We start from the raw sequence: 18,096 nt of genomic DNA on the forward strand, positions 1-18,096 counted from the left end.
ATAACACGGGGTTGCTTCCGGCTGTAGGATTTAATACAGTTGGAAAGCGGATGCAGTTACTAAGACCAACAACTGAAGATGTCCCACTTGTCATATGGTAAACTATTCCGTTGCAAACACGGGGGTAGGTTGCTTGCAAACTACTCTGTGGGGAACGCTTTGCAATCCTGTGTCCACCCCGACAAAAGTGTCACTGCTTTCATGTAACCCGCCTCATGCCTTTGGAACAATAACAGCTGTTGCCACCCCGATGCAGCGTCAACAAAATTTCCTGACGACATTGTGCTCCTTAGACGTGAGTGGGTGAGCTTCACATATGTTTATTAAAGCCCTCATGTTTTTCACAATTAGCCGCTTCCATGATGCATAGTTAGCTGCCACAGAAACGGGGCACAAAAAAATAAATCCTCGCACATGTAGTGTTCTCTGACAACGGGATGGCAGTCTCTTCTATGGATAACCAAATAATGCTGATTAAGTTTGATTTAAGATTGTGGAGAAGAAAAATGTCGCATTCACAGGGTAGGTTAACTCCTACAGCTGTAAAAACACAAAGTGCTAAAAGTTAGCCAACCCGCTGACAGACTGACAAAAACCATTAAGGCATAAACTGTGAAAAATAAAATCTCAACACACTGATCTCCTATGGTGCAACAAGGATGTTATATTTATTAACCACATTGCTGCTGAGGACGGCAGAGAAGGTGGGATTGTGCTGAGGATGGCTACAAGTTGTCCTAGGATCCACCCACAGTGGAAGCATTGGAAGCCTCCCTATGGGCCACCCCGCAACATGCTCCCACCAAGGATGGCAGCAGAAGCATTTCCTCTACGACCTCTAACCCTTCCCCTGGTGATCTGATGGCATCAGTGAGATGCCATGCGCCGACATCATCAAAGCATGCCAGGAGCAGAAAACACTAGACACCAGGGATTAACTTGTTTGCACATTGTGGAGCGGCCCCTGGGGCAAGGGTCACTCCCCATTAGTAGGGGCAATATTTTGGGTTTCTTCTCGCTCCCCTGGGGGCAGATCAGCCATATTTCTAGGCCAATCTACCCCCAAGGGAGGAAGAAAACCAATAGACACCAGGGATTAACTTGTTTCCACATCAGGAAGCGGTCCCTTGGGCAAGGGTCGCTCCCCATTAATGGTGGCAATATTTTGGTTGTTTTCTGTCCCCATAGGGCAGGCTGGTCATGTTTTTAGGCCGAGCTGTCCCCAAAGGGGGCAGAAAACCACCAGACACCAGGGATTAAGTTGTTTGCACATCAGGGAGTGGGCCCCCTGGGCAAGGGTAACTCCATTTTAATAGTGGCAATATTTTGGCTGTTTTCTGCTCCCCAGAGGGCAGATCAAACATAGATTTAGGCCCATCTGCCCCCAAGGGAGTCAGAAAAATACTAGACACCAGGGATTAAGTTATTTACACATAGAGGCGCGGCCCCTTCAGCAAGGGCTGCTCCCCATTATTGGGGAAGTGTTTTGGCAGTGCAGATCAGCCTTTTTCTAATCCACTAGACACCAGGGAATATGTTTCTGTGTGTGAACTGGAGTTTGGCTGAAGGTCTGCCTGTACTGGTGTTTGCCTGGCTGTGTGTGTACTGGCATTTTGCTGGTGGTGTGTGTGGACTGATGTTTGGCTGATGGTGTATTTGAACTAGGGATTTTGCTGGCAATGTGTGTGGACTGGTTTCTGGCTGGCGATGTGTGTAGCTGGCCTTTGGATAGTGGTGTGTGAAGTGCTGTTTGGCTCGGGTAAGGGTCATTCCACTCTAGGGTATCAATTTCTTGCCTTAGCTTTGGGCCCCTCCTTGGGAACAGAGCGGATGCTTCTGATGCTGATTTGCCCTCAAGGTCAGATTTAAGAGTATTTTGTAATGTTATCTGTTTTTTTTTCTTGTCATCATTTGCATTTGTAATTTTAATGTTTTATTTCTCTTTTGTATTGTAGTGCAAAACTTTTGATTTCATTGTTGGTGGCTCCTGCTTGCGGTTTTAGCACTGGTAGGTCTACAATTTTTTTACTGATTACTTCAAATGAGTATCATTGCCTTGCATGAATGTTTTTTTTAAAGGTGTAATAAGTGCAGCAAATTTAGTTTCTTATTAGTGTGTGGCAAATTCTCTTTGGATTTGTGAAAGATGTGTATTCTGCTGTCTTGTGTGTAATTTTCTTTTATTTTTCCTTTCTAGTGGGATAGCCCTAACCCTCCGCATTGAAACCAGTGCCATCCAAACTAAGGAACTCTTATCCATTGTCAGAGAGTGTACGTGACCGTCGGCCACTGAAAACTCCATACCCTCCTCGCAAGAACTCTGTGACGCCTTAGCCAACCACTTCCAAAACAAAATTCAGACCATCCATAAAAACGATGATCCCCAACCCTCTGTCCTCCTCAACATCCCAATGACAACCACCGCCAAATGGGAGCAACTCAGCATACCAAACACAACCTCACTCATGAACTCAATCCACTTAGGAGCACCCACCAAATCTGCCTCCACCGACTTTTTACCCTCGCGAGAGCCACAAACTCGTCACCACCCTCAACGCCTCATAAGGTACAGCCACGCTCAGCGAAGCCTGGAAACACACCGAGGTCAGACCCTTCCTCAAGAAACTCTCCACAGACCCCAACGAGAGCTCCAGAACTACCGCCCTACATCTCTGTTCCCTTTTCCCACCAAAACCCTGAAAAATGCCATCAACCTCTAACTCACCGAGCACCTGGAGAGAAACTACATACTGGACCCATCCCAATCAGGCTACAGAGCCAAACACAGAACTGAGATAGCCCTTATCACTGCAACAGATGACATCCGCAGAGGAGAATCAGCTGCCCTGATCCTGCTGGTCCTTTCCGCAGCCTTCAACACCATCTCACACCACACACTCATCGACCGACTGCACCAGATAGGAATCACAAGCGACGCACTCAGATGGATGGTGTCCTTCCTCATAGGGCACACCCAAAGAGTCCGCTTCCCCCATTCACCTCGCAAGACAAGCCCACCATCTGCGGCATCCACCAAGGCTCATCTCTCAGCCCAACCCTCTTCAATATTTACATGATACCTCTTGCGAACATAGTCAGATCACACAACATCAATATCATCTCATACGCTGACGACAGTCAGCGCATCCTATTGCTCAAGGCAGACCCCACCCAAACAAAACCAACTTCCACAACTGCATGAAGAATGTATCTACCTGGATGAGGGACAACTACTTGAAGCTTAACATGGACAAGACTAAAGTTCTCATCTTCTGCAGACAGATGTCCCTCTGGAACGACTCCTGGTGGCCATTGGAACTCAGACCCATCCCCACTCCTAAGGACCACGCACACAACCTCAGCATCATCCTCAACAGTGAGCTCTCCATGAGACATCAGGTCAACGCCATCTCCTCAGCCTGCTTCCACACACTCAGCATGCTCCTCAAAGTCTTCAAATGGCTCCCTGTCTACACCAGAAAGGCAGTGAACCAGGCCCTCATCACTAGCCGACTAGACTATGGCAAAGCACTATACACAGGCACCAACCCCAAACTCATGCATAAAATTCCACATGATCCAGAATGCAGCCGCGAGGTTGATCCTCAACCTACCCAAGAGAACTCACATCACCCAGCACCTGAGGGACCTCCACTGGCTCCCGATCCGATCCAGAAAAGATGTCACTTTAAACTCCTAAGCCACATCTACAAGGTCCTGCCTAGCTTAACCACTGCTTACACTTCCATCAACCTCCCAGGAACCTTAGCTTCAAACACCATGCCCTCGCCCAAATCCCACGTATTTGACGATGCCACTCAGGAGGACGCTCCTTCTCCCACCTCACCGCCAAAGCCTGGAACGCCCTCCCTCTCCATCTGTGCGCTGCACCGTCAATAACCAACTTTAGGGAGGGATTCAAGACCTAGCTTTTCAACTATCAATGGCAGTAATCGTCTGGAAACCCCCTCAGGTGATAAGCAGTGCTCTACAAATACCCCTTGATTGATTATTTGAAATCTGGATTACAGCCTGGAGCTGAAAGGCTTCCCATTGGAGGTGCTGAACTCTGGGTTGCTGCAAACTTACAGCAGCCTATGTTGCCTACCTTTAGTGGTGTTGCAGGGTGTAGAGTCAATACTGAAAACTTTCTGCCTATACTTTTCTTTCATCTGTATACGGATGATGTATTTTGGATGACATTGTTAACCAGACTGCTCTGCATTCAGAACAGTATTCAAGGGACAACAATGCCAGACTTAAGCCTCACTCTACAGCTAGCCTGTGGACTCCGACAAATCTGGATGAGTTGAAGAAGTTCTTGGATTCAACTTTTTGGATGGGCTTGATAAGGAAGTCATCACTGTCTTCCTATTGGTCTACTAGTCCCTTGATGGCAACTGCTATATTTCCTGCAATCATGACTCATGATTAGTATTTGCTTCTCTTTCGGATGCTGCATTTTGTTGATAATGCTTTAGCATTGACAAGGGATCACCCAGATTGTGACGCTCTCTTCAAGATTCAGCCTGTTCTTGATCATTTTGTAGATCGATTTTCAGAGATACATGTTTCAGGGAAAGAAATAGCTGTCGGTGAGGTACTGTTCAAGGGCTGTTTGGTTTTTAGGCAGTACATTCCTACCAAGAGGGCATGTTATGGAATTAAGATGTATATGCTGTCTGAGAGTAGTACTGGATGTCTTTAATTTCAGGGTGTACACTGTTAGGGAGTGTTCTATTGACCCCCCCTTGTTGTCCATCCATCTTTGGAGTCAGTGAGAAAATTGTGTGGAAAGTTGGCACAGGACGTTTTAACAAAGGTCACCATTTATACATAAATAACTTCTACACTGGTATGCAACTGTTCAAGGAACTGCTCAAAGAGGACACTGTTGCTTGTAGCTTAATCCGCCCTAACCATAAAGGATAGCCTAAAGAGTTTGTATGTAAAAAAAACAAAAAACTCAGTGGGGACAGTGCAGTGCCTTGCATAGTGATGCACTTCTAACTGTGTTTTCAGACAGGAAAGATGTCCACATGCTGACACCATTCATGATGAAAGTACTTCACCTGTGACTGTTTGGGGTCAGTTTGCTGAAGTGTGCAAACTTATGTGCATTTTAGACTACAATAAGCTCATGGGTAGTGTAGATAGAGGCGATCAGAGATTGGAGCCTTACACTGCTATTCGTAAGTCATACATTTCGTATAAGAAGTTTATTTATTTTTCAAATCTGTTTTTATTTTAATCGTTACAACATAATCAAACTATGCAGAACACTGAGCGTTCGTTGTACATGCACATACATGATATCAGGTATTCATGATGGGTGCTGAGGGGGGTAAAAGGAAGGAGTCCAGATTACTACAAGTTCATACTTAAGTGACATCTGCCGACAAACATTATCTTCAGCATGGATATGTGTATATTCTCACATCGTCAGGATGCTAATTACGATGTGTGGTGGTAATCAAGGCAGCGTTCTTGTGACATTTACCATTATCCCCTTCTGTGCCCAGGACGTAATGGTTACGTCCTGAGGCACAGTGCTCGTGTGCCCAGGACGTAACCATTACGTCCTGGGCACAGAGCCCAGAGGGAGCGCTGGCGCTCCCTCTGTGGGGTTCCCCCAACTCCCCCCCCCAAGGCAGGGATGGAAGCGGAAGCCCTTCCCCATCCACCCCGACCCCCACCACCCCCCCTGTGAAGTCAGCGCACGATCGCGCGCTGACTTTCACAGAGGCCTCCTCCCAAAGCATTTCTCTTCCGATCACGTGGAGGAGGCAGGAGAGGCTTCAAAGGGAAGGAAAGGAATTTGCTTGTAAAGCAATCCGGCTTTTGAAATGCCCAGTAGACACCAGTGATTTCTTTTACAAAAGGAAACTGGCATGAGGGGAGCGACCCCTTGGGCAAGGGTCGGTCCCGGGGGGGGGGGATTTATTTTAGGCCATTTCTGCTCCCCTGGGGGCAGATCGGCCTATTGTTATTAGGCCGATCTGCCCCCATGGGGGGCAGAAACCTCTAGGCGCCAGGGCAAATTTTTTTTTGTGTTTTTTTTTGTTTGTTTTTTTAGAGATGGGGAGCGACCCATTAGGCAAGGGTCGCTCCCCTGGGGGGCAAATTGTATTTAGACCATTTCTGCACCCCTTGGGGGTAGATCGGCCGATTTTAGGTCAATCTGCCCCCAAAGGGGGCAGAAACAACTAGGCAACAGGGATCTTTTTTTTTGCGCCAATGTCACGCAAGAGGAGCAACCCTGTAGGCAAGGGTCGCTCCCCAGAGGGTTTGGGGGGGCAAATTTATTTTAGGCCATTTCTGCCCCCCCGGGGCAGATCGGCCTATTGTTATTAGGCCGATCTGTCCCCAGGGGGGGGCAGAAACCTCTAGGCGCCAGAGCAAATTTTTTTTTAGTGTTTTTTTTGTGTTTTTTTTTTTTTTTTTAGAGATGGGGAGCAACCCATTAGGCAAGGGTCTCTCCCCTGGGGGGCAAATTGTATTTAGACCATTTCTGCCCGGGGGGATCGGACGATTTTAGGTGAAACAACAAGGCACCAGGGATCTTTTTTTTTGCGCCAATGTCTCGCAAGGGAAGCGACCCTGTAGGCAAGGGTCGTTCCCTGGGGAGGTTGGGGGGCAAATTTATTTCAGGCCATTTCTGCCCCCCTGGGGGCAGATTGGACTACTGTTATTAGGCCGATCTGCCCCCAGTGGGGGTAGAAACCTCTAGGCGCCAGGGCTAAAATTCTTTTGTGTTTATTTTGTGTTTGCTTGTTTTTTTACAGATGGGGAGCGACCCATTAGGCAAGGGTCGCTCCCCTGGGGGGCAAATTGTATTTAGACCATTTCTGCACCCCTTGGGGGCAGATCGACCTATTTTAGGTCAATCTGCCCCCCAGGGGGGCAAAAACAACTAGGCACCGGGGATCTTTTTTTTCTGCGCCAATGTCTCGCAAGGGGAGCGACCCTGTAGGCAAGGGTCGCTCCCTGGGGGGATTGGGGGGGGGCAAATGTATTTTAGCCCATTTCTGCCCCCCTGGGGGCAGAAACCTCTAGGCGCCAGGGCAAATTTTATTTTTGTGTTTTTTTTTTTATTTATTTTTTATTTTTTAGAGATGGGGAGCGACCCATTAGGCAAGGGTCGCTCCCCTGGGGGGCAAATTGTATTTAGACCATTTCTGCACCCCTTGGGGGTAGATCGGACGATTTTAGGTCAATCTGCCCCCAAAGGGGGCAGAAACAACTAGGCAACAGGGATCTTTTTTTTTGCGCCAATGTCACGCAAGGGGAGCGACCCTGTAGGCAAGGGTCGCTCCCCAGAGGGTTTGGGGGGGCAAATTTATTTTAGGCCATTTCTGCCCCCCCTGGGGGCAGATCGGCCTATTGTTATTAGGCCGATCTGCCCCCAGGGGGGGCAGAAACCTCTAGGCGCCAGGGCAAATTTTTTAAATGTTTTTTTTATTGTTTGTTAGTTTTTTTTAGAGATGGGGAGCGACCCATTAGGCAAGGGTCGCTCCCCTGGGGGGCAAATTGTCTTGAGACCATTTCTTCCCCCCTTGGGGGCAGATCGGCCTATTGTTATTAGGCCAATCTGCCCCCAGTGGGGGCAGAAACCTCTAGGCGCCAGGGCTAAGTTTTTTTTTGTGTTTTTCTTTTTCTTTATTTGTTTTTTTTAGAGATGGGGAGCGACCCATTAGGCAAGGGTCGCTCCCCTGGGGGGCAAATTGTATTTAGACCATTTCTGCACCCCTTGGGGGCAGATCGGCCTATTTTAGGTCAATCTGCCCCCCAGGGGGGCAAAAGCAACTAGGCACCGGGGATCTTTTTTTCTGCGCCAATGTCTCGCAAGGGGAGCGACCCTGTAGGCAAGGGTCGCTCCCTGGGGGGCTTGGGGGGGGAGCAAATTTATTTTAGCCCATTTCTGCCCCCCTGGGGGCAGAAACCTCTAGGCGCCAGGGCAAATTTTATTTTTGTGTTTTTTTTTTTTTTTAGAGATGGGGAGCGACCCATTAGGCAAGGGTCGCTCCTCTGGGGGGCAAATTGTATTTAGACCATTTCTGCACCCCTTGGGGGTAGATCGGCCGATTTTAGGTCAATCTGCCCCCAAAGGGGGCAGAAACAACTAGGCAACAGGGATCTTTTTTTTTGCGCCAATGTCACGCAAGGGGAGCGACCCTGTAGGCAAGGGTCGCTCCCCAGAGGGTTTGGGGGGGCAAACTTATTTTAGGCCATGTCTGCCCCCCCTGGGGGCAGATCGGCCTATTGTTAATAGGCCGATCTGCCCCCAGAGGGGGGCAGAAACCTCTAGGCGCCAGGGCAAACTTTTTTTTTTTTTTTTGTTAGTTTTTTTAGAGATGGGGAGCGACCCATTAGGCAAGGGTCGCTCCCCTGGGGGGCAAATTGTCTTGAGACCATTTCTTCCCCCCTTGGGGGCAGATCGGCCTATTGTTTTTAGGCCAATCTGCCCCCAGTGGGGGCAGAAACCTCTAGGCGCCAGGGCTAAGTTTTTTTTTGTGTTTTTCTTTTTCTTTATTTGTTTTTTTTAGAGATGGGGAGCGACCCATTAGGCAAGGGTCGCTCCCCTGGGGGGCAAATTGTATTTAGACCATTTCTGCACCCCTTGGGGGCAGATCGGCCTATTTTAGGTCAATCTGCCCCCCAGGGGGGCAAAAACAACTAGGCACCGGGGATCTTTTTTTCTGCGCCAATGTCTCGCAAGGGGAGCGACCCTGTAGGCAAGGGTCGCTCCCTGGGGGGCTTGGGGGGGGAGCAAATTTATTTTAGCCCATTTCTGCCCCCCTGGGGGCAGAAACCTCTAGGCGCCAGGGCAAATTTTATTTTTGTGTTTTTTTTTTTTTTTAGAGATGGGGAGCGACCCATTAGGCAAGGGTCGCTCCCCTGGGGGGCAAATTGTATTTAGACCATTTCTGCACCCCTTGGGGGTAGATCGGCCGATTTTAGGTCAATCTGCCCCCAAAGGGGGCAGAAACAACTAGGCAACAGGGATCTTTTTTTTTGCGCCAATGTCACGCAAGGGGAGCGACCCTGTAGGCAAGGGTCGCTCCCCAGAGGGTTTGGGGGGGCAAATTTATTTTAGGCCATTTCTGCCCCCCCTGGGGGCAGATCGGCCTATTTTTATTAGGCCGATCTGCCCCCAGGGGGGGCAGAAACCTCTAGGCGCCAGGGCAAACTTTTTTTGTGTTTTTTTTTTTTTTGTTAGTTTTTTTTAGAGATGGGGAGCGACCCATTAGGCAAGGGTCGCTCCCCTGGGGGGCAAATTGTCTTTAGACCATTTCTTCCCCCTTTGGGGGCAGATCGGCCTATTGTTATTAGGCCAATCTGCCCCCAGTGGGGGCAGAAACCTCTAGGCGCCAGAGCTAAGTTTTTTTTTGTGTTTTTCTTTTTCTTTGATTGTTTTTTTTAGAGATGGGGAGCGACCCATTAGGCAAGGGTCGCTCCCCTGGGGGGCAAATTGTATTTAGACCATTTCTGCACCCCTTGGGGGTTGGTCGGCCGATTTTAGGTCAATCTGCCCAAAACAACTAGGCAACAGGGATCTTTTTTTTTGCGCCAATGTCACACAAGGGGAGCGACCCTGTAGGCAAGAGTCGCTCCCCAGAGGGTTTGGGGGGGCAAATTTATTTTAGGCCATTTCTGCCCCCCCTGGGGGCAGATCGGCCTATTGTTATTAGGCCAATCTTCCCCCAGTGGGGGCAGAAACCTCTAGGTGCCAGGGCTAAGTTTTGTTTTGTGTTTTTCTTTTTCTTTGCTTGTTTTTTTTTTAGTGATGGGGAGCAACCCATTAGGCAAGGGTCGCTCCCCTGGGGGGCAAATTGTATTTAGACCATTTCTGCCCCCCTTGGGCGCAGATCGGACGATTTTAAGTCAATCTGCCCCCAAGGGGGGAAGAAAGAACTAGGCACCAGGGATATTTTTTTTGCACCAGTGTCATGCAAGGGGAGCGACCCCGTAGGCAAGGGTCGCTCACCGGGGGGATTGGGGGGCAGGGGGCAAATTTATTTTAGGCCATTTCTGCCCCCCCTGGGGGCAGATCGGCCTATGGTTATTAGGCCGATCTGCCCCCAGGGGGGGCCGAAACCTCTAGGCGCCAGAGCAAATGTTTTTTGTGTGTTTTTTGTGTTTTTTTTTTTTTTTTTTTTAGAGATGGGGAGCGACCCATTAGGCAAGGGTCGCTCCCCTGGCGGGCGAATTGTATTTAGACCATTTCTGCCCCCCTTAGGGGCAGATCAGACGATTTTAGGTCAATCTGCCCCCAAGGGGGGCAGAAACAACAAGGCACCGGGGATCTTTTTTTTTGCGCCAATGTCTCGCAAGGGGAGCGACCCTGTAGGCAAGGGTCGCTCCCCGGGGGGTTGGGGGGCAAATTCATTTTAGGCCATTTCTGCCCCCCCCTGGGGGCAGATTGGACTACTGTTATTAGGCCGATCTGCACCCAGTGGGGGCCGAAACCTCTAGGCGCCAGAGCAAATGTTTTTTTTGTGTTTTTTTTTTTGTTTGCTTGTTTTTTTACAGATGGGGAGCGACCCATTAGGCAAGGGTCGCTCCCCTGGTGAGCAAATTGTATTTAGACCATTTCTGCACCCCTTGGGGGCAGATCGGCCGATTTTAGGTCAATCTGCCCCCCAGGGGGGCAAAAACAACTAGGCACCGGGGATCTTTTTTTTTGCGCCAATGTCTCGCAAGGGGAGCGACCCTGTAGGCAAGGGTCGCTCCCCAGGGGGCTTGGGGGGGCAAATTTATTTTAGTCCATTTCTGCCCCCCACCGGGGGCAGAAACCTCTAGGCGCCAGGGCTAATTTTTTTGTGTGTTTTTCTTTTTCTTTGTATGTTTTTTTAGAGATGGGGAGCGACCCATTAGGCAAGGGTCGCTCCCCTGGGGGGCAAATTGTATTTAGACCATTTCTGCCCCCCTTGGGCGCAGATCGGCCGATTTTAGGTCAATCTGCCCCCAAGGGGGGCAGAAAGAACTAGGCACCGGGGATCTTTTTTTTTTTCGCCAGTGTCACGCAAGGGGAGCGACCCCGTAGGCAAGGGTCGCTCCCCGGGTGGGTTGGGGAGGCAGGGGGCAAATTTATTTTAGGTCATTTCTGCACCCCCTGGGGGGGGGCAGAAACCTCTAGGCGGCAGAGCAAATTTTTTTTTGTGGTTTTTTTTTTGGTTTGTTTGTTTTTTTAGAGATGGGGAGCGACCCATTAGGCAAGGGTTACTCCCCTGGCGGGCAAATTGTATTTAGACCATTTCTGCCCCCCTTGGGGGCAGATCGGCCTATTGTTATTAGGCCGATCTGCCCCCAGTGGGGGCAGAAACCTCTAGGCGCCAGGGCAAATTTTTTTGTGTGTTTTTTTTTTCTTTGTTTGTTTTTTTAGAGATGGGGAGCGACCCATTAGACAAGGGACACTCCCCTGGCGGGCAATTGTATTTAGACAATTTCTGCCCCCATTGGGGGCAGATTGGCCAATTTTTGTTAGGCCAATCTGCCCCAATTGGGCCAGAAACCACTTAGGCACCAGTGATTGGCGTGTGTATGCGTGTGTTTTCTTTAGGAGGGCAGCCCCTTGGGTAAGGGTCGCTCCCCATGGGGGCACATTATTGTTGGCCATATCTGCCCCCCGTTGGGTGCAGATGGGCCTATTTTTGGAAAGCCCATCTGCCCCCAAGGGGGGGAGGGGGGGGCAGAAAGCCCACCAGAAGCCAGGGAAGTTTAAAAAAAATAATAGAGGGTGGGGGTATGGCCATACCCCTACCCCAAATAAATGGGGCCAAAGTTGTTCTGCCCACCAGTGGGCAGATGGGGCAATTACCCCTGATTCACACCCCGGGGGGGCAGAATGTCTACTAGATGCCAGGGAATTTAAAAAAAAACAAAAAATATTGGGGTGGTGGCTACCAACCAATATGGGCCTGGTTACTCCCCCACCTCAACTGAAGGGGGTAACAGTCTTTGAGCTCTTCCCCGCACTCTAAAACATCTTATCCCACAGCAAGCAAGAAGACATTTGATTATTTTGGATTTTAGTTTTACATTTGGGCCATGAGAACTTGGCTTACTCTCAAAATCGTCCCACTTGGAATGGTGAGGGATGCACTTTATGACTTTGGGACGCAGCCATGTAGAAAAATCCACAAGACCTAGACACATCTGAAAACTAAACCTCTGGGTGATTCCAGGGTGGTGTGTTTCACACGCACCCGCACCATTTTTGTACCCACAATCCCCTGCAAACCTCCAACTTTGCTGGAAATCACACATTTTTCCCACGTTTTTGTGATGGAACCTTCCAGAATCTGCAGGAATCCACAAAATTCCTACCACCCAGCATTGTCTCATCTATACTGATAAAAATTCTGCTGCACTTGTCAGCCTAAAAATGTTTTTTTTGCAAACTGCCCTTTTGGACCCCCTTTTTTTCCCCTCAATATCGACATGTTTTTGGCTCTTCCCTTTCACAAGCACTTGGCCCACCTACACAAATGAGGTATCATTTTTACTGGGAGACTGAGGGGAACATTGGGTGGTATGAAATGTGTCCCAGTGCAGTGATCCCACACAGAAATGTGGGAATAAATGTGATTTTTTAGCTAAATCTGAGGTTTGCTGAGGATTCTGGGTAAGAAAACATTGGGGGGATCTACGCAAGTCACACCTCACTGGACTCCCTCGGGTGTCTAGTTTTCAGAAATGTCTGGGTTTGGTAGGTTTCCCTGGAAGGCTGCTGAGCCCAGGACCAAAAACGCAGGTGCCCCCCTGCAAAAACAGGTAGTTTTGTATATGATAATTTTGATGTGTCCAGATAGTGTTTTGGGGCATTTCCTTTTGTGGGCGCTAGGCCTACCCACACAAGTGAGGTACCATTTTTATCTGGAGACTTGGGGGAACGTTGGGTGGAAAGAAATTTGTGGCTCCTCTCAGATTCCTGAACTTTCTGTCACTGAAATTAGAAGAAAAAGTGTTTTTTGGTCAAATTTTGAGGTTTGCAAAGGATTCTGGGTAACAGAGCCCCACAAGTCACCCCATCTTGGATTCCCCTAGGTGTCTAGTTTTCAAAAATGCACCGGTTTACTAGGTTTCCCCAAGTGCCGGCTGAGCTAGAGGCCAAAATGCACAGGTAGGCACTTTGTAAAAAACACCTCTGTTTTCTGTGAAAAAATGTGATGTGTTCACGGTGTGTTTTGGGTCATTTCCTTTCGTGGGCGCTGGGTCTACCCACACAAGTGAGGTACCATTTTTATCAGGAGACTTGGGGGAAGGCTGGGTGGAAGGAAATTTGTGGCTCCTCTCAGATTCCATAACTTTCTGTCACCGAAATGAGAGGAAAAAGTGTTTTTTGGGCCAAATTTTGAGGTTTGCAAAGGATTCTGGGTAACAGAACCTGGTGAGAGCCCCACAAGTCACCCCATCTTGGATTCCCCTAGGTGTCTAGTTTTCAAAAATGCGCTGGTTTGCTAGGTTTCCCCAGGTGCCATCTGAGCCAGAGGCCAAAATCCACAGGTAGGCACTTTGTAAAAAACACCTCTGTTTTCTGTGAAAAATGTGATGTGTCCACGTTGTGTTTTGGGCCATTTCCTTTCATGGGCGCTATACCTACCAACACAAGTGAGGTACCATTTTTATCGGGAGACTTGGGGGAACACAGAATAGCAAAACAAGTGTTATTGCCCCTTGTCTTTCTCTAAATTTTTTCCTTCCAAATGAAAGGCAGTGTGTAAAAAAGACGTCTATTTGAGAAATGCTCTGTAATTCACATGCTATTATGGGCACCCCGGAATTCAGAGATGTGCAAATAACCACTGCTTCTCAACACCTTATTATGTGGCCATTTTGGAAATACAAAGGTTTTCTTGATACCTATTTTTCACTTTCTATATTTCAGCAAATGAATTGATGTATACCTGGTATAGAATAAAAACCCATTGCAAGGTGCAGCTCATTTATTGGCTCTGGGTACCTAGAGTTCTTGATCAATCTACAAGCCCTATATATCCCCGCAACCAGAAGAGTCCAGCTAACATAACGGTATATTGCTTTAAAAAATCTGACATTGCAGGAAAAAGTTAAAGAGTAAAACGTGGAGAAAAATTGCTGTTTTTTTCACCTCAATTTCAATATTTTTTTATTTCAGCTGTTATTTTCTGTAGGAAACACTTGTAGGATCTATACAAATGACCCCTTGCTGAATTCAGAATGTTGTCTACTTTTCAGAAATGTTTAGCATTCTGCAATCCAGCATTGGTTTCTCACCCATTTTGGTCACTAACCGGAAGGAGGCTGAAAGCACAAAAAATAGTAAAAATGGGGTATGTCCCAGTAAAATGTCAAAATTGTATTGAAAAATAAAATGGGGGTTCCCAATTCAAATCTGCCTGTTCCTGAAAGCTGGGAAGATGGTGATCTTGCCACCGCAAACCCTTTGTTGATGCCATTTTCAGGGAAAACACCACAAGCTTCCTTCTGCAGCCTTGTTTTCCCATTAAAAAAAAAAAAATGTTCACTGTATTTTGGCTAAATTCTTGGTCTCCATCAGGGGAACCCACAAAGTCTGGGTACCTCTAGAATCCCTAGGGTGTTGGAAAAAAAGGACGCAAATTTGGCGTGGGTAGCTTATGTGAACAAAAGGTTATGAGAGCCCAAGTGCGAACTGCCCCAAATAGCCCAAAAAAGGCTTGGCACAGGAGGGGGAAAAGGCCTGGCAGCGTAGGGGTTATATATGATAATCCAGAGTGTAATTTTGGTGATGTAATGTTGCCCACACTTTACCCATGTACCTTGGTGTGATCCCATTAGTGGTGCTAATGTCGCTGCCCGGGCTCCAATCCCTGTTGGGTGGGGTAATGTGTCACGCCATTCTGTGTGCTATTGTTGCCCCTGGCTGGGCAATAGATGTGAGCTGTGCAAGCCTGAGTATCACCTGCACCGTCATGCCCTTCCGTGAGGTGATCTTGAAGTGCTAGTTGTCGCCTGCGTGAACAGCGGCTTTCATAATTCAGGGGCAATGTAAGTCGTTTTTGGCCTCAGCCAGGGCAATGTAAGTATCCCAGTTTCCAAGTCCTGCCACTGCCACACCCCTGTAATTGAGTGAACAAAGTACTTGTGCTTCAGATCCAGCACGCTGTAGTAGCCCTTTTAGCCAGTTATTTACACCTGTGTTAGTTGGCGCCTTCCATCGCATCGTTATGAGGCGTTTGAATAGGACAAAGGCAAGGTCTATGACCCTATGTAATTGTTTGTCGCCCTTGGCTCTAGTGCGTATGCCTAGTAGGCAGGATTCAGGAATGGGAAGCAGTGGGTGGTTTGTCAGTTCCCCTCGTTGATGCGGTAACCATGCCAGGCACGTTGCATGGGTAGGCAAGTACACACCATGTGATAGACGTTGGCTTCCTGGTCTCCACTTTTAGGGCATTCGTGGGGCGAGTGGGGGAACATGGGATGGTTCCGGTGAGGGGATAAGTAGGCTTGGGGTAAATAATTAAATTGAGTGAAGCAAAATCTAGGGTTGCGGAACACACCCTTTATGTGCTGGAGCACACCGGCCCAAGAGGACTGAGACATTGGGCTGGGTAGGTCTGCCTCCCACTTGGCTCTAGCTCCCACTTGGCCCGATCCCCTACTTCCCAAAAGAGCGCTGTACAGCATGGATACCACTCTAGTGTGTCCAGAGCCCTACAGTAGTAGGTGAAGCGTGGGTGATGTTGGGGGCTCAGTATCACCATTCCACCATGTGTTGTGAATGAGCTGTTTCATGGCGCAGTAGGTTAGGAAGCGTCCTGGGCCTATGTTGTGAGTGTTCTCAATGCCTGCATATGTCAGGAGAGTGCCCTCCTTAAAAAAAATCCACTATCGTGTTCAGTCCAGCTGCCAGTCAAGGTCCAATTGCATGGTGCATGTACATTTTCCCTGTGCTCATGTGTCTCAGTGTCGCCTTTAAGAAGTGCCATCCGAGGGTAACTAAGACCTTTTCAATGTCCAGTGACACTGCTACTCTACCATGCTTCCCTTTGGGGGTACCGTGTAATAGGCACAAGAACCTTCTGATGTTTTCGAAGTTATTCTGTCCCAGAATGAGTCCCGACTGGTTTTCATGGATCAAGAGACCAATCAGTGGGAGTAGCCTGTTGGCATGCACTTTGACCAGTAATTTACAATCTAGGTTAAGTAGTTAGAGGGGTCTATATGAGCGCACATCCTGCGGATCGTGGCCTGGTTTAGGTAGGACCACTATAAGCGATTCACGTTTGGATTCTGTGAGACTGCCCGCTGTTTCGCTTCATTCAACACCTCCAGTAATGGACCCGCTAGGTGAGCCGAGAAAGTGGACTTGTACTCGGCTGGTAGCCCATCCGTTTCAGTTGCATTATTATGGGCTGATTGTCACAATGCGGTATGGATCTCCTCTATGTCGATGGGCTCATCAAGCTCCATTTTTTGTATGGGGTTGAGTTGGGTCAATGTAAGGTTAGTAAAGAAGTCTTCTAATTGTGCTGAGGTGGGTACTGGCCCTTCTGCATATAGCATGCTGTAGTAATCCCTAAAAACTCATTTTATAGCAACTTGGGAGTTGACCATGTCACATGTCTCTAACCTAATAGCTCCAATGGGAGTGTGGTTCCATCCGTCGTTAATCAACCATCCTAGCAGCCCACTGGATCGATCTCCTTCTGCGTGCAACCTAGTGATGTAATGTCTATAGTCGTGTCTATGCAGTCGTGAGTCTACATCCTTAAGTTTAGCTCATAATTCTCAAAGCGCGATTGGGTCCTATGTGCCCTGCGTCACATCTCTTTCCAAGACGGGCATATCCGTCTCCAGTACAAGCAGTCTGCGTGTCAGAAGGCGCTTGACTCCCCCTGCGGCCGAGAGGCAGTGACCCCACACAACCACTTTGTAAGCGTTGCATTCTACGGCTCGCGAGGAGGCTGTGTTCTTGTTGTGGTATAACTGGCAATTCATTCAGCCAGGTCCTAATGGAATGGAGGGTCAGCGAGCGCTGTTAGTTGTAAGCGCCTTGTTGGTATGCTTGTGCGTGACCTGCCCCAATGGAGACTAATCCTGAGCGGGCTGTGGTCCAACAGTGTCCTAGCCATGTATTTCGCCTGCAGGAAATCTTGCGCCAGGCGTGTTGGTTTGAGTATCAGATCTATTCTAGTGTGTTGTCTGTGTACAGGGGAGTAAAAGGAGTACTCCAGTTTTTGGGGATGTTGTAAGTGCCATGTATCATGTAGCCCTTTGTCAGACATTCATGGGCAAAGTCCTTGTGTGGTAATTCTGCTGGGTGCCCCGGGTAGGAGAGGAAGGGATCTATCTGTGTATACGTCTGGAACGCAATTGAAGTCGCCTCCCCATATGAATGAAACAGAGGAGTCATGAAAGTGTGTGGGTGTAAGGGATGACCGAAATTCTCTGTGTTTGAGTTGGGGGCATAAATACTGGCCAGGGACATTTGGTATGAGAAGTTAGCTACCAATTTGTTTAATTTAGCAACCTTCAGTGTTTTTGTAGTATTCAAGGATTGTTCTCCAGATTCAAAGATGACTTTTGTTCAGTTTTATAAGTCTGCGATAGGCAGCCTTGTTGTAGTGCAGCAGGCAATTGTTCCTAGAGTTGGTGTGGTGGAGGATATGGCAAGATTAAAAGATCCCCACTTTTCTGAATACATTCCTCCCACACCCAAAATAGCCTTTCCCTGTAGGAGATGTAGAGTCTGTGTCAGAAGAGGCCTGCCGAAGAAGAGTTGTATGTACTGCCCGAGTGTCCTTCTAATCTTGGGCTATGTGTGTCTGGATGTTTTAAATTGTACCACACACAACTGAAGTATTAGGAGCAACTGTGAGTGTAAAAGTGAACAGACTGGCCTGTTTCATTTTATATTTTTTGTTTAGTTTCATGGTTGGCAATCGCTTGATGGATTTTGTTAGATCTGTTGCGTTTACAGTCATAGTTGTTTTTTTCACCTTCTTCAAATTGGTTTGTGCTTTCTTTTTAGTTAAAAAATATGTAATGGCAGTGTATGTGGTCTGGCTGGATGTGTGTGGACTGGCGCCTGGCTGCTGATGTGTGTGGACTGGTGCCTTGCTGGTGGTG

General features: G+C 48.2%; 1 protein-coding gene across 1 annotated transcript in view; it reads right to left on the reverse strand.

The window, feature by feature from the left end:
• The window catches only part of ATP10A (ATPase phospholipid transporting 10A (putative)), a 1,009,168-nt gene that overhangs the window by 312,885 nt on the left and 678,187 nt on the right, over positions 1-18,096 (reverse strand). The gene's annotated exons all lie outside the window — the stretch shown is intronic.

The sequence above is a fragment of the Pleurodeles waltl genome, chromosome 8, assembly GCF_031143425.1.
Source record: "Pleurodeles waltl isolate 20211129_DDA chromosome 8, aPleWal1.hap1.20221129, whole genome shotgun sequence".
Taxonomy (NCBI): domain Eukaryota; kingdom Metazoa; phylum Chordata; class Amphibia; order Caudata; family Salamandridae; genus Pleurodeles; species Pleurodeles waltl.